The sequence below is a fragment of the Mauremys mutica genome, chromosome 14 (assembly GCF_020497125.1).
Source record: "Mauremys mutica isolate MM-2020 ecotype Southern chromosome 14, ASM2049712v1, whole genome shotgun sequence".
Lineage (NCBI taxonomy): Eukaryota > Metazoa > Chordata > Testudines > Geoemydidae > Mauremys > Mauremys mutica.
The window spans coordinates 19,218,337-19,232,675 of NC_059085.1; the positions used below are offsets into that span (position 1 = coordinate 19,218,337).

The 14,339-nt window shown below is 43.8% G+C and overlaps 1 long non-coding RNA gene across 2 annotated transcripts in view; it reads left to right on the top strand.

Moving 5' to 3' along the window:
- LOC123349426 overlaps positions 1-14,339 on the top strand; it is a 138,982-nt gene continuing 124,643 nt past the window's right edge. Inside the window, exon 1 of one of the 2 annotated variants that reach the window (XR_006573536.1) lies at positions 1-94. This is a non-coding gene — a long non-coding RNA (uncharacterized LOC123349426). Of the gene's footprint in view, positions 95-2,638; positions 2,985-14,339 lie in introns of those variants that run through there. The other variant, XR_006573535.1, reaches the window with a different exon arrangement.

Below are 14,339 nucleotides of genomic sequence, written 5' to 3' on the forward strand. Positions count from 1 at the left end.
GTCAGGTGGCCTGGAGAACTGCATGGTGAGCAGGGCAGGAAGCTGAGCTGAGGAGCAGGCTGTAGCAGGAGCTGGAGAACCACACGTGGAACAGGTTTGGCAAAGAACTTGTGGAGAAGCAGCAGGGAGTGGGGAGGGGAAGAGGGCTAAGTAGACAGGGACTCTCAAGTTCCCAGAGTCAGTAGGTTGCTCAGGCACCTAGAGAAGGCGAGTGGAGCCCAAAATGCCTTAAATACTGGGGATTAGCCTGGAAATGGTCATTGTGCTTTTACTGGGTGTTGGCCACAAAGAAGTGGTTTCTATCCTTGCACAAGGCAGCTAGGTGCAACAGGGACTCACATTTGTAAACCAATTGTTGGTTTGTAAACCAATTGTTGCCCACATTTGGGGCAGCCTGCTGTTGTGGGAAATGCTGTCTCAGTAGTAGGTAGCAATGTAGGCTTGTCCTCAATGAGCTACACCAGGGACTGATCCTGGCCAGAAAGCCTGCATGTTAGAGGAGGGGCTGGAGACAGCCTGAGGAGCCCTAATCCTGTGGGGTTGCCTCCAGGGGCCAGTCTGGGAGCTGTTGTTTAACTAGTATTTTAACTGCCTAAGTCACTGTACCTGGTGTATTTGCATCCTTCCCTTTTCTGTCAGCCCTAGTAAACTATCCTTTTATTTTAGTGTTTGAAGGACCTACCAGATACTAGTGCAGGGGTCTCAAACATGCGGCCCGCGGGCCGCATGCGGCCCTCGGAGCTCTTCCCTGCGGCCCGCGGAGCTCCCCCAGTTACTTCCTGTCGCCGCCAAACTCCCCTCACCCCCGCCCCCCTCCCCGAGTTATTTTCTGTGCCTAAGCTCCCCGCGCGCTGCTCCCCAATGTTTGGGGTCGGGTCTCTCCCCTGGCCCCACCTGCCGCCCCCACGCGCCTCCCCCCAGTGTCTACCAGCCCCCACTTGCTGCCCCCTCACCGCCCGGTAGCCTGCCCGGGAGCTCACGCTGACTCCACTCCTCCGCTATGCCGGCTTCCGGCATCACCTGCTGCCGCAGGGTCCTAGCGCCCCCCTGCACTAGGGCCAGGGCAGGCTGCCCTTCCCCTAGTCCTGAGACTCTCCAATGCCCCGAGCCTCTCCAATGCCTCAAACCCCTCACCCTCAGCCCCACAGCCCTCACCCCTGCACCCCCTCCTATCCCCAAACTCCGTCCCAAAGCCTGCACCCCTGCCGCAGCCCGGAGCCTGCACCGAGCACAGAGCCTGCACTCCAGACCCCCTCCCCCACCCAAACTCCCTCCCAGAGCCTTAGGCAGTAAATCTAAGTGCGTGTTTTGTCCTTTGAGTGAGGTGCATTACTGAGTGTATATATTTATTAAAACTGCTTGGAAATGACTTCGTCAAAAAAAAGAACACTCATGGAAGAAAAGAGAGTTTTCCAAGACAAATGGGAGAATTTATATTTTTTCACAGAGGTAAAAGATAAAATTCAATGCCTTATTTGTCAGCAAACGATTGCTGTTCCCAAGGAGTATAACGTGCGTCGGCACTATGACACGATGCACCGTGAAAAATATGATGCATTCACCGGAAAAATCCGAGAGGAAAAAGTTCAGCAACTTAAAGCAGCATTTGCCAAGCAAAGAAATTTATTTTCAGGGATTAACAAGTCTAGCGAAGATTCAGTAAGAGCAAGTTTTGTGACAAGCGAAATGATAGCTAAATCATCGCGACCTTTTACAGAAGGCTTATTCATAAAAGAATGTCTTATGAAGGCCAGTGAAATTTTATGTCCTGATAGGAAGAAAGTTTTTGAAGGCATAAGCTTGTCTGCAAATACAGTTGCCTGCAGGATAACGGATTTAGCTGATAATGTGCAAAAACAATTGATTCAAATGGCAAAAGACTTTGAAGTATTTTCAATTGCTCTTGATGAGAGTACAGATGTATCAGATACCGCACAGTGTGCAGTGTTCATTAGAGGTGTGGACTGCAATTTGAATATAACTGAAGAATTGCTAGACTTAATGCCACTGAAGGGTATCACAACGGGACGTGACATATTTCAAGGATTGGAAGAGTGCATTGAAAAAGCTGTTGGTGGCGCTTAGCACTTTCCAGGAGGGAGGGGGGAGGAGCGGGGAGCCACGCGCTTAGGGGAGGAGGTGGAGAAGAGACAGGGCAGGGGCGGGGCCTCATGGAAGGGGTGGATTGGGGGTGGGGCCAGGGGCAGCAAGGGGGCGTGTCAGTGATGCGGCCCTCGGGCCAATGCACTAGTCCTCATGCGGCCCTCGGGGTCATTTGAGTTTGAGACCCCTGTACTAGTGCCTACGGGGCCTAGCAGCTGAAGCACCTTCAGTGCTTCCCTCTGACTTGTGGTGTCCTTGGTGGCACTGAGTTGTACCTTAAGCGGTTTGCTGTAGCACAGCACCTCATTAGCTGTATTAGTTACACCAGCTGTGAGTGACTCCCTTTTGTGAGGCAGTGAAGTGCCCCTTGACATACCCCTTGTGGAGGCTGATGGGAAAACTAACACTTTGAGGACTAGAAACCATATTAAAGATGTGAAGAAAATGTGTTAGGATTGAATGATACAACTAGGAGGATATTTTAAAATAGAGAAAGAAAAGGTACTTGGGGGACCCTCCTCCCCGTAAAATAGAATGTGTGTAATTGTGTGCACAAAAGTTAATGCAGTGGCCCTAAATGGACGCTGCCACCCAGTGTCTGTGTAGGTTGCCAGTGTTCTCACATGCACTCAGCAGGGGAATGAAGGTAAGGGGCTGGAGCACCAGTCCACTACAGCACAAGGAATTTGCACAAACTGGAGTTCATGTGAGTTGATGTCTTCCTGTTAGCTAAAAGATCCTAAGAGAAGTAAAAAAGTGATATATCTTTGCAAGTAGGGTTCTAGTCTGCAGCTTTGTTTAGTTGACTAATCTGGACACAGCGTTCTACTTGAAGAGCCATGAGAGAGCTGCTAATGAGAATTGTGCTGTCTTCTGAGCTGGTAAGGCTTCTAGTTACATTGCTTACTCTTTGGAATCCCTTTTCTATGGATAATAAACAAAGTTAAGCGTTTTTAAGAGTATATACGTGGGAGTTTTATGACTTTTTTAGCACAGCTGACTACTGCTACTGTCTCTATGGGCCTGGCTCTAGAATGAATGCAGTGGATGAAAGACTGCAAAGATATCACCTGATCCTGATTCCTCCAGGAAAAGCCACTGCAAATGATATACTCTTGGGTTTTCCTTTTACTGCACACTGACAAGACACTGACACACATAATACAATGCTGCTAAACTAGGATTCACCTGTGTGTAACTAATAGCTAGGAGATAACACAACTCACCTCCTTATGCTGTGGCTTGTCAATACTATAAAAATGGTATTCCTTTAACTAAATCAATTTGAAGTCAATCCATTTATACCAGGGCAAACCCGTAATGTAGATTCAGTGAAACTGGTTTAACCCTTGCTTAAATCAGTTTTAGCTTCCATTGGCTTCCTAATATCTGTTGGTGTTTTCAGCCCTCTGTTGTGTGAGATACTTGCAAGTAGCCTTTGTAGGTCACTATTCCTGTGTGACCCATACAAAACAATGGGTTGTGCTCTTGTCTTCTCTCTGTTGGCTTTGCAAAAGCAGTTAATTAACCAATCCTCTCTTCCCAGAACTACACGTATTCATGTTGACACCAGTAAAGCTAGCGCGCAAACAAAACAGTGGATTACAATGCATTTAAACATGGAGAAAATAAATTGATATTTGTCAAATTAAAAAAAAAAGGTACAATGGGTTGGGGTGGGGGGGAAGTGCAGGTTTTGTAAAGGCTCTTAAAAGAGTGCAGATGAAGAGAGGATGGCAGCATATTGAAATAATTAGCGTTCTTGTATTGGCTCTATTTAGCCATTTTTTTCTTTAATACTATTATGTTGCTTAGTTGGTTTGGTGTATATTTACTTTTATTGCAAATATATACAAAATGTTTGAACCGAGTTTATTAACACAATAATTGTGCATAACTGTGTGTTGGACCCCTGCAAGTTTGCATGAATGTATCTAAAGGAAGGTTGGTCTTGTGGTAAGGCACTAGGCTTTTGGTATGCCTACACTGTACTAAAAAAATAAAAGGTCTGCTCTTAACTTGGGTTAGCTAACCTGGGTTAAATAGCAGGGAAGACACAGCCACTTTGGTTTTAATTTGGGTTAGCAGCTTGAATTCAACCCCAGGCTCCCTTAGGTTGCAGCTGGCTAGCCACAGGAGTAAGTGCCCAGGCTTTCCGCCACCCAGGATTGCTGTAGAGACATACCCAGTAGGGGTCTGTGCCTTAAAGCCTGAGCTTCCCAAACAGAAAGCCTGGGCAGTGAGCAGTGCTGGGTTTTGCAGGACTGTCCTATGTTGACCCACAAAACCTGCTGGCTGGCAGGGCTCAGCTCCCTGCTCTGGCCCTTGCCACCTGGCCTTGTGCGCGTGAAGTCAGAGTGCTGCTCAGGTCTGGCCTGGGCCATACAGCCGTGACCCCATGCACCAGGTTACAATGCCACTCACTTGGCCCAGCTGCCCCAGTCAGGGGGCCTGGGCCTAACTTTAGTGGCACTGTGATGTGACCCTGTGCACCAGGGGCCAGGTCGCAACACCTGGAGCAGGGAACCGAGCCCAGCCAGCCCTGCAGGACAGGAGATGCAGGAGTTGCTAGTGTGGGGTGAGTGCAGGAAGGCTCGCTCTGCAGATCCCTCCCCCGCCCCGGCCTAGCCCCCACAGGCGGGCCAGGACCCATGCTGCTTTAGCTACTTAAAATGTAGCTATGTGTGAAGGTATGTGTGAAGCTCTAGTTATTCTTAATTTTTTTCTTGGGAGGGAAGAGGTGGTATTAGTATCTTCAAGGGCTGAGCTTCCCAGACTGTCTGGGTGAGGCTGTGAAGCTCTTGTTGTTGTTATGCACTGGCACAGGACACAGAATAAAGCAGAGCTCTTGCAAGCACTTTAAGCTTGTGAACACCACTGATCACTGTGTCTTTACTGCTATTTCAGTCCATGTTCACTAATACAGGTTGACTAACATGAGTTAAAAAAAGACTTTTTTTCTGTAGTGCAGGTATACCCTATGGCTAAGGAAATCTGAGATGAATTCCCAGCTTTGCCCATATGTGACCTTGGCCAAGTCACTCGATATCTCTGTACCATCTGTGAAATGGGGCTAATGATACTTTCTCAGCTCCCGCTCTTTGTCTGGCTTGTGTATTGAAATTGGAAGCTCTTCAGGGAAGGGGCTCTCTTACTGTGTGTTTGTACAGTAAGCAGCTACTGTATATTGGAATCTAAATAGTTATAACAGTGTCTAAGAACAACCCTCCTAAAGTCTCTCTCACATGAATAACTGGCAGCATTCTGCCTGCGAGCTCCCAATGGTTGTAAGTTATCAGGGAAAGTAACTATGATGAATGCTGTTTAAAAGCCAAAGTAGTTTTATGTGCATTTAAATTTTTTATTGTATTTGTGAGAACCAGTTTTACCATCTATTTCTGTGAAGCGTCTCAAGAGATGACTGTACCTTTCCCTGAGCTATTGGATGTAACCACAATCTGATACAAAGTTCTCCTTGTGGATACTACAAATACCATTTGCTCAGGCCTGACAAAGGGGCAATATTTATTGCGCTCTGTGTGTGGAGGAGAACAGGAATATAGTTCATTGTCACTTTAAGTGATGTTTATCACAAATGAGTTTTGGTCTGGACGACAGGTGATTTTTTTTTTATTTCACTTTATTCCCCACAGATTTATTATTTGGTGAATGTAACAATAAAACTAAGCAGATGGAATTTTAATATCTAATTCAGAGGCAAAATATTTGGTTATCAAAAAGTCTGGGTTAGAATGTATAGTAGAGTTGTGGTCACAATTCCTCCCCTGCTTGTTCTGGGGCAGAGGGGAATAACAGAAATAGTAATTTGCTGGAGGCAGTGTTTCATAGTAGATTGTGCACTGGAATTGGAGTCAGATGAACTGGCTTCTATTCCCGGCTCCATCACTGGCCTCCTGGGTGACTTTGGGCAAATCACTTCCCCCTCTGGGCCTCAGTTTTCCCATCTATAATATGGGGATAATGATACTTACTTTGAGACTTATTAATTAAAAAGTGCTATACAAGAGACAGGTATTCCTATTATTATACCAGCAGCAAATTATGATACCACTGCACTGGTGAAGCTGTATTGGCTGGGGCATTGTGGGGATGCAGCCAAGGCTATGCCCATTCTCTTCTCAGTGCTGGAAACTAGCAGTGAGGAAAATGAATGCTCAGTATTTCAGAACCATTAAAATGCTTTGGTAGGGTAGGGGCTTCTCTCAGTTTTACTGAACTCATTGCCCATCCTTCTCACTTCCCATGACAGTCACAGCCTTGTCTGGTTTGAAAGTATAACTTTGTGTAGCTAGCCATTCCAACACCGGCCACTTCCACTATGAGTCAGTGCGTTCTGCCTGACGGTGGGTATTCGCTGCTGCTTTTTCTTTTCCTCACTGCCCTCCTGAAACAAAGAGAAACAAAGCGGAATGGGTTTAATTTCATCAGGAGTCTGAAGTAATTGTCAGCTAAAAGCATAAAGTCCTGGTTTTATGACCTACTTATCTCCAAAGTGCTTTTTTCATATCTGAAAAATGAGATGTTGAGAACAATAACAACAAGAATAAAACAAAATTAAGAACCTGGGCAACAAAAAGCCCCTGGCCTACATTTTCAAGAGTGACTAGTGATTGGTAACATCTCTGTTTTTGGGTACTCATCTTGGGAAACCAAAAAGGGACCTTTATTTTTAGAAAGCACTGAACACTGGCTGTGTAAAATTCAGGCTCCTTTATGAGTATTTCCTGTTAGTCACCCAAAAATGAGGCACTGAATATCAGTCAGCTTTGAAAATGTCAGCCCCAAATTCCATAGCAGTGGCTAGCTTAGGTCCAGGTCGAGCTCAGTCCTGTGACTCTGATCATAAAAATTATTAGTAAATAATATTTATTATTTCTGTTAGTAAATAAACACTAGCAGAGTGATTCAACTTCCTGTAGGGCGAGGGTTTGCATATATGCAGGGGTGAGTGAGATGCTGCTGATTTTGAGAGTCATGATTTATTCAAGCAGAATCAGATAACGTAACTGTAGGAAGCTTAGCGTATTGGACTCTTGGCCCTTAACGTTCCAGTGAAGGCTGTTGTATGTTGACATGGCGGTCTTCAGTGGGGGAGGGCATTTGACCTTAAGCAGACAAAGTTGCTGTATAATTATTAACTGTAAAAGGCTTGGTATGAGAAGGGAATCCTGTGGTGATGTGATGTGTCTCTCTCTTGGTGACTAGGAGTTGGTTTTCTTTGTCTGGAGTGGAGTTATTGCTCTATGCAAGACTAACAATTAATGGCAGAGGTCTTAGCAGCAGCATGTGAAAGACATGAGAATTTATAGGAAACAATAAAGTAACAATAAATTAAAGATTAAATATCAATAGCCCACAGCTGTAGCACCTACTCTCTGTATCATTACATAGTAAAAGCTAAGCAGGGTTGGAGGGGGTCAGTACTTGGATTGGAGACCTCCAAAGCATATCTGTACGCTGCAGATAACGGAGCTGGTGATTCAGAAGTTGACCTTTCCCTTAAGTCTCTGCAGAACCAGAGCTCCAGTACGATAGTCATAGTGGCTGCCGGAGGTGTTGTCTTTCAGATGAGATGTAAAAAATGAAGCTCTGACCAGTTACGGTCATTAAAGATCCTGGTCCTGAATCCGGGTTCTGCCATGACCCCTTTAACAGGCTCTGCCAGCATAAAAAGGCCACATTGCAGATGGAACTGGCCCCCAGCATAGGGGTGTCCTTGGGTGGCATAGGACAGCAGAATGGCCACCTGCTTTCCTCCTTGCAGTTCCCAGCCTAGGACATGCCAAGGGTGCAGCTGGCGTGGAAGGAGTATGGAAGATTATAACTGGAGTAGACTAGGCTGCTGCGACAGCTGTTAGAGAAGCATATAGAACGACTCTAGCTTGCATCAGGGCCTTTCTGGTGGTCTACAGAATCAGAGAGGTACAAAGGTGGCATAAAGCCCAGTCTGTTCCCCACAGTGCCCAGTCCAAATTCAGTTTAGCTGTAGCTGAGATTCACATCTCCGTGTGTGTGGTTTTTTAAAGCAGTTAATCCTGGTTTTCTAGCAAATCTGAATGCCGCTTTAAAGCCCCCCTCAGTTGTATTTGGATACAGAGTTCTTCTTCACTTCCTGTCCAGAACGTTTTTGTGGATGTTGCTCTGAACTTTTAAACAGCGATTGGATTTTGCTCCAGGGGTGGGTGGGTTTCAGGAGGTGAAGTGGTAGCTGTTTGACCCTTACACACCACCACAGAGCCATTTCTGACAGGTGGAACAAACTGTGCCAGCAGGTGGCCCTGTGCTATCTCGTTCTGAACAGGACCGTAGGCAGCTCCTCATTCCACGTGCTAGGAGAAGGACTGAGTTGCTGAGCCTCCTGCAGGAGGGAGGCCTCTTCAAGTGTGCAGTGCGGGTCCTTAGTCAGTGTGTAAATGGCTGCTTTCTCCCCACCCCCTCCATAGAACATGAGGGGATTTGGGGGCAGGGATGATGTCTGCAAGGGGGTCTTTGTGACTGATGCTGCCTGTAAGTGTGGGTGCTCCTTAGTGTTTTCTTCCAGCTGTATAGTTAATGTCACCCATAAGGGAGGCCTCCTTATGCCCTTCTCTACTGCTGTGGGTGGTGATTTCCTTGTGAGAAGCTTCCTCTAGGCTTCCCTCCACACACGCATGCACATGTACACAGTGGTGGTGGTGTCCCAGCAGGAGATCATCCCCCATCCCTAGTAACGATGGTGCCCCAGCAAGAGGCTTTCTCCAGGGAGGGACCCCAAGTGCGTGGGTCCAGAGGGAGCCCCTAATATTTTTGACCTTGCCCTGTTATGTTCATGCAAAGTACTTTAAGATCATCAGAGACAAAGTTTTATAATTTCTTTTACCAGTATGAGTCGTGGTTGTGGCTATGCATCTGTGAATCAAACCAGTCTTTATATCACCCTTCACCATTATGTATCATCCTGTACTTGCCGTACAGGCTACAGCAAACTATTCTACCAATGTTTTAGAGAGGCTTAAAGTGTATATTATTATGTACTAGCCAAGTGTCTTGGTAGCTTAAATCCAACTGTACAGAACTTTGAGAAAGAGAGACTTTATTACTAACATGGTTCGGAAATAGCTACAAATGACCTAAAATATCATTTCTGTAAATAATGATGTCATGGTACCACAGGACCTACCAGGGCTTGAATTAAGTGCAAGTGGTATAAATCTCCCATTTCTAGTCCTCTTGGGTTGTGAGGTAGTGAACTAGTCAGAGACTGAATATTTTCTCCCTTTCACCAGAAGCCCGTATATCTTTAAGGGTAAATGCCACAGTTAGAGGGAATAGAAATCAGTACTCTGGCAGGTTGTTTGGAGGGGCAGGCGAGATGGCTTCACTTAAAAGCTACTTGCTACGCAATCAGACACAAATACAAACGTGTCACAGCACACTGTTAGTGAAAATTGGCTGACTTTTTTCATTTTTACCATATAATTATAAATTAATTTGAATATAAATATTGTGTTCTCATTTCAGTGTATAGAGAGTAGTATAAACAATCTGTATGAAATTTTAGTTTGTACTGACTTTGCTAGTGCTTTTTATGTAGCTTGTAAAACTAAGCAAATATCTAGATGAGCTGATGTACCCCCTGGAAGACCCCTGCGTGTACCGTGTACCCCTGGTTGAGAACCACTGGATTAGTGGGCAGAGTGCAGGTGAAGCAGTCAGAGGTGCTTGATAAAGGCAATTTGTCACTCTGCTCCACAATACATTACCTGGGTTCCCATTTTATGATCTGCCAATTATCTGTGCATGTGATTGTTGTCAGACACAGAAGAGGTGTGTGCACCGTCCAGTTCTCAAGCCACAGATGCATCAGTAGCTTTAACATGGAATGGCAATGTAGCCCCAGGAAGGGAGAACATCTGAAGAAGCCCCAGGATGGGAGACAAAGACCAAGAAAGACGCATCTCACAGCTGCATTGCCTTGGGTTGTTTTAAGCATTACAGATTATCCAGTATAATGCATGGGTGATAAAGCAACATTTCCATCTGGGGATCTGGATGATTTAATCATCAAACTCTCCCCTCCCCTACTTCCATCCCCAAGCCTCCCAGTGATTGGGTTTTATAACAATATCCCTGCTTCCCTATGTGTTAAAAGATAAAAACATCATCTTTGTTTGAATTCACCGGGAGAGCGATAACTTCAATTTTAAGTCAATGAAAAATAATTCTGAATCGTTTCCTGGGTGATTATTTGGGGGGTTGCTTTTAGAAGCGTTCATACAACATAGCTGAAAAGCAAATGGAAAACAATTGAAGTCCTCGTACGAATCAGGGTTACAGTGTTTAATAGTGGCCAAGATGCTGCTACCAAAAATAATCTTTATTAAGATTAGAAACACTACATGCTTTTAGTCCAGTAATAAACCTACAGTGACTCATCAGGGTGATGTTGTGGCTTTTTCCTTTGCCCTTATGGAGCAGAGTATTGATTAGACTGTGAAGTAATACGACAACAGCTGAAGCTCAGATAGCAAATATGTGTTGAATTGATCTCCCTTTACTAAGCCCCCTCCTCCTCAGTGTTATTTATAGCAGAAGGAAGGGCTTTGGAAAATAACTTTGATAAACCTTACCTTGTAGCACCGGTTTAAGTGATGGAGAAGAAAGCACTCCCTAGTTTGTTAACTTTAAGTATTGGAAATAGAAGTGATGTGTACATAATAATATTATGATTCATACAAACCACTTTTCAGCCAACTCGATATATTTCATTACCTCCTTTCCAGCAGATGTATTGATTTTTGTTTTGCGGTTTTATAACACAATTTCAAGGCTGTTGTAGTTTAATGAGCCATGTTCTTATGACGTTTAAAAAGATTTGAAGCAGTTGTTGAAATAAATATTATGGATTGCCCATCTCATGTCACCTCTTCTTTCTCTTACCCGTATAAACCCAGCATAAAAATGAATAGGGCATCCAGCTAGGCAGCTTTTTGTGCTTGAGATCAAAGTGCTACTGGAGAACAATAGCAGGCCACACTTATGTGTTCATGACCACACACAGCAGCACCTGCAGAGCAGTAAAATGTCACTGTTGCTTCTGCAGTTTGAGCACAGAGGAAGCAGCACTGAGGTGGCAGATGATTCTAATAATACTTGATGTGAATTGATGGGGAAGGAGGACCATAACACAGAGGGCTTTTTATTATAAGCCTTGACTTCCCAAGCTGTGAACAACAGAATACTGCACCTGTGGACTTTCTTCCAATCAACCCTTATGGAAGCTGACAGATTTTATTAACTTAAGGAAGAACTTTTCAACATTGGAGATTTGTAGTTTGTTTGTGAAAAAGAAACAGAAGGACGTGTTTACATATTTCTCACTGTTCATATTTTTCTAATAGAGCCGTAAATGCTCTGCTTTTTAAATCAATTTGTAATACAATTGGAGGGGCATTTATTTGGAGTAGGGTTCTTTTATTTATTTATTTTTTAATTAAAACAAGTTGTTTGGAGTATTTTCCTGGTCACTTGTTTTCATTGCTCTGTGGCTTTCATTAGATGTTGATGAAGAGACTTTGAAACAGCGAGGGAATAAGTATATATGCTACTTTAAAAAAAAGACATTTGATAGACTTCAAAATTTGATAAATGTTCAAATAGTCACGCTGGGGAGAATTATGCTCTGGCTAACACTGTGCAGCCCCGTTAACCTCAATACAGGGGTGCAAAGCAGTCTTTAGCCCTTTATGTCACTTTGTGTGTCTAGTGCATACCCGTCACTTAAGTTAACGTTATTTAGTCATATGAACCGTGTAACCTTCCCAAGTTTGGAGTCTGTTCCTTGCAAAGCTTCTCCGGTAGTTTTCACTAATAATGCATCCATAGTCACTTTATATTGCCAGGGGCCATGCATTTTCCCCAACATCTGTATGTCTGCACGTGTCTTACTTTATTATTTGCATAACTTAAAACAAAAACAAGCACTGGAATGAGGCGAGAGAAAAATCATGTTTTTGTTATAGATTCCTCTGTTGGTTTTCTCTACTTCTAGTGTTTACAGAAGCAGTGTGTGACATACCCATTTCCCACATTGGTAGAGGTGGAGGCTCCACAAGCAGCAGGATTGATGCTGTTCTGCTGCATAAGGGGTTGGGTATATGTGCCCCTGCATGGCATGGGGCCTAACTCTGTAAGGCTCCCTCTGCATCAGCGCCAAGAAGAAAGCAGGATGGGATGAGGAAAGGATCAGGCCAGGGAAAACACCATTGTGCAGATCCTTCAGTTCATCCCTTCCCTAATGGTCTTGAATTAGGTTTCCACCTTTCTCCCTGCTTTGGCACAGCTCAGGAAGGGTTGAGGACTGCAATAGTGGTGTTAAGCCACTTTTCTGTCTTCCTATCTTGGGGCTTTCCAGCTGCTGGGCTGGCCCCTGGTATGCATTAGAGTAGCCTCAGGGTTTCTCTGTTCAAGCGTCTAGGCTTTTGAGCTCCTCTGCCCTGCCAAAGCAACAGAGAGGTGCCTTAATAGCCTGGAGGCTGAGACCTTTGTTATTCAGTCCAAAACCGGGGCCTCACTTATGCAAAATTCCCTACTGATATCAGGAGTGAGTGAAATGCAGGATCCGACCCATGGTTAGGATTAATTAAGTGATACGTTTAATGAACAGAAATACTGCGCCCAATCCTGCTCTTACAATAGTGGCAAACCCCCCACTGACTTCAGTGAAGATGATGCAGGCCCATTGTAGCAATATGGAATTCAAACACACCAAAGGCCTGGCGCAGATGCAGCTGAAATCCCCAGTGTAGACAGGACCCCAGTGTAGACAGTATGATACAACTTTCAAAGCAGAATCACTTATATAAAATGAAGGCAGGATATGACACATCTGGGGCATTTTTTTTCATCTTTATATGTAAATAACTTTTATAGCTTTTGCATTTTGGAAGTCAGTTTTGCTTCCTTTTGGCTAGAGGATTAGTGAACCTTGTAACTTGTATAGTATTAATGGTCAAGTGTTGACAACTGAAGCATAAAGTTGATCAAATCATTATTATTAGCTAAGAGCACAGAGCTTTCAGGTGATTCTGTTTGTTCTAAAAAAGAATGAGATCATTTTGCAGGAAACTCTTAAGTAAAGTGATCATACAAAGTAGTTGATAGAATATTACTCTTTTCATTTGCACAAACAGATGGGAAGCATGGCTTTAAATTTAGTCAGGAAATGACAAACAGGTAGCATTTTTGCATAATTCACATGGAGGCTCTTTTCAGAGAGAGAGGAAATCGCTGCTTAATATTCAGTAGCGATAAATATTTGCTAGATATCCATTCTCTTTGTATCATTGCCAATATCCCTATTAGAATATATGTTACTTTCTAGCAAAATATTTACTTGCTGCATTATTTTGTTAATTTGTGGTTTGATATTTTTTTCACTTCAGCAATTAATGTAACAGTCCAGCACATAGAGAAATATGCCTGTGGATGAAACATATAAGTAGATAACTGCTTTAACAATCCAATCCGAGTCATGGATCTCTGACCATATGCTTTTTAGCTAATCCTTTAGAAAAGATTTTGATATCAGTTGTTTCTCTTTCCCCTCCCAAAGCATAATACCTGGTAACCTAAGCGCATACAATCTGTTTCAGGAGAGGGACTCAGGCAAGTGCAGCCACTGATGTGTTTTAATGTCACTGCAGAGATTATATTACCTTCCTAGAAACAAAATCTCCCCCCCCTTCAAATGGAAGTCCCTTGATATCCCCATGAGAGACCATTTGTTATGCAGAGTTTTGTGAAGCAATCAAAATTAATTCACAGTGATCTTTTCACCCAGAACCCCCAGCTTCTAATAATGGTCTTTCTCAACAGGTGCTCATTGTGGCAGTTTGACTTCAAATTGCCAGACTAAAGATTTTATTCTTTAGCCATATTTAAAAAAAAAAATCCTGAACTTGTAATTTGCTAATCTTTAGCAGCTGCCAAGAAAGGCACACCTGCCTAAAAGAATGATGACTTCTGTCTTTGAAATTCAAAACCTAAAAATGTTTCCACATTTGTTTATTTCTTTATTAAATAAAATCTCATTTATGAGCAATGGGAAAACCTGTCCCAAGAACAATTCTGGGAAATATCTAGGTCACACAAGAGATCCAGTCATGCAGTCACTCCTCCAGCAAAACTTCCTCTGAAAACAATGGAAGTTTTGCCTGAGCAAGGACTGTGTGGTT